The sequence below is a fragment of the Penaeus vannamei genome, chromosome 10, assembly GCF_042767895.1.
Source record: "Penaeus vannamei isolate JL-2024 chromosome 10, ASM4276789v1, whole genome shotgun sequence".
Classification (NCBI taxonomy): Eukaryota; Metazoa; Arthropoda; class Malacostraca; order Decapoda; family Penaeidae; genus Penaeus; species Penaeus vannamei.
The window spans coordinates 9,782,479-9,784,978 of NC_091558.1; the positions used below are offsets into that span (position 1 = coordinate 9,782,479).

General features: G+C 35.4%; 1 protein-coding gene across 1 annotated transcript in view; it reads right to left on the reverse strand.

The window, feature by feature from the left end:
- LOC113804503 (SUZ RNA-binding domain-containing) overlaps positions 1 to 2,500 on the reverse strand; it is a 12,788-nt gene that overhangs the window by 4,595 nt on the left and 5,693 nt on the right. The gene's annotated exons all lie outside the window — the stretch shown is intronic.

The window sequence follows — 2,500 nt, forward strand, 5'->3', positions numbered from 1 at the left end:
TGGAAACTGGACTACATATCCATATTGCTACTATGTGCAAATAAGATGAGTCAATAACCTAGATAAAAAGAGACAGGGAAAGGGAAGAGAGGCATAAGGGAGACGAATGGGATGGTGGAACCAAATGAGGGAAGGGAAAGGAAGGAGGGAATTGAGGGGGCAAGAGGGGGCATAAGGGAATGGAAAGACAACATGATGTGCCAAATGAATGGATGGGTAGGAACAAAATTGAGTTACCCCATTCCCAGTGCCATACCAAGCCACACAAAATGGATTGCTCACAGTCATCTCCTTGAATAAGAAATTTGTAGCATAGTACATAAACATTTATCCCATTCTCTATGCTATTGGTTGCAGCATAAACATCTTTTCAGGATATGTGGCTAAATAGATATGTTAGGCCTAATTTTAACCCAATTACTGCCTATTTATGTACTGTCCCCTTTAGTTTTTTGTGAATTTTCTTATAGATGGCTCCACATGTGCTCAGCAACCAAGGAGTCTATCAATAAGCCCTAATGATCACGCCTGATTCCCCATTCCTTGACATAGTGGGAAAATATTTTTCTTTCTAATACTATCAACCAGTTGCCGCCTGGGATGGCATATGCATATGTGCCATGTCTACCGTGTGTTTAATTTAGTAATTGTTTTTACATATAGATAGCTCCACAAGTACTATCACCAATGAGCCAATTACGCAAACTACCTGTCTCATCTGTTTACCCTTTTCCTTGATTTACGATAACATTTTTCTAATATTTAATACTGCTGTTAGTAATGTCAGTAAGAATATAGTAATAATATTTATAATAAAAATAACAGTGTCATTGTTGATAGCATTAGTAAAAAAAAGCATTTTCCCGCTCTTTCAAGGAAAAGTGAGGTCACAAGATCAACTAATTGACTCCTTTGTGGCTAAGCACTGGCAGAGACATCTATGTGCAGAAACATTTAACTAAGTATATCCAAAGGGAACGCACCATTTTCCCGTTGACATTGGGAAAAAAAAAAAACTTCCCCAGGAAAAGGGTACACAGGTTGAGACATGTAAGATTAATAACTGAATCCTTGGTGACTAAGCACTTGTAGAGCCATATATGTCTAAATACAATAAATTAACTCATATTACTGTAGATATCATATGCACTCTTACCATCCATGCCAATTGGGATAAGGGCCTGTTTCTCCTCAGTGACAATTGTTTTACAATACACAAATTAGAGCAGGTTGTGGTTAGATGTCATACAGCATGAGTAAGGCTTTCATCCTTATGTAATACGACATAACCCACCATGAGTAGATTAAAGTCAATTTTGAATACCAATACATGAGAAAAATTTGAACATGTATATTAGGTCTCATGAAAAAAATATTGACGATATCCCATAAGCTCATGAAAAAGTATTTTCATAAGGCTGAAAATCCAAACCAATTGACTGCTCATTTATGAAACATACTCCTTAAACTTCACATGCACATATTCACGTGCACACCTACAGGCACATATATGTACATATATAAACATAAACATATAAGTACATGTACACAAGAACCCATGTATACAAGAACACTTGTACATACATGTATACATATATTAATACATACATATGTATGCATACACACTATACATGTTCCGGATAAACTATCTCTCCTAGGTAAGATCCATTTCACTTAGGGTTAGATCCACTTATGGAAGAGTTCTGTCTCTTCTATTTCTTCTTTATTTTTTTAAATGTAAACCAATGATAAGATCTTCATGACACCTGTAGCAACAGAAACGTCAAAGAATGTAGCATCTATGATAATTAGCTAACAGGACTTCAATATTACAAAATGCAGAAAAAGAACTTTTCATATTCACAATCCTCTTCTTCCCTTTTTCTCAAAATGTTATTATATTGACATCAGAAATAAGAGTGTGAGCAAGATCTTAACTCATATCTGCTTATAAGGCATGAGTTAAAGATTCACCTGACATTTGAATACTGAATTGACTCCTTCTTCACACAATAAATGAATATTTTGCAGCTGCCCAACTTAAATGTACATATTTCCCTCCTTTGCGAAGTATGAATTTTCCATTATTTTCTGTTTAACAAATCTTTTTATGATTGCTCTTGCTTACTTCACACCTGGTAGATGTCTAGCTATATGTATTCCCCAATGAAAGTTTCTTTGGTAACAGATGTTTGCTCAGTGTTTGTTGATCCTGGTGCTACATATTCTCCTTCACCTTAATAAGCTTCAGTGCCCAGTCTCGTACCAAATCTTCTACTTTAATCACCAAATGTATTGGTAAGATGTTGACAGATCTGTTGATCCCCTTAGAGATGTTACACTGTGGTACTATGAAGAATTTACTTACAAATACATCTTCCCTGGTAAAGTTATTCATTCCCATTCATAACTTGGGGCTCATAAGAAAATACTAACAAATTATGTACTTAAATCACTCCCCTGAGTACCCTTTAGAATTATTCCCATTCATTCTTAAGTC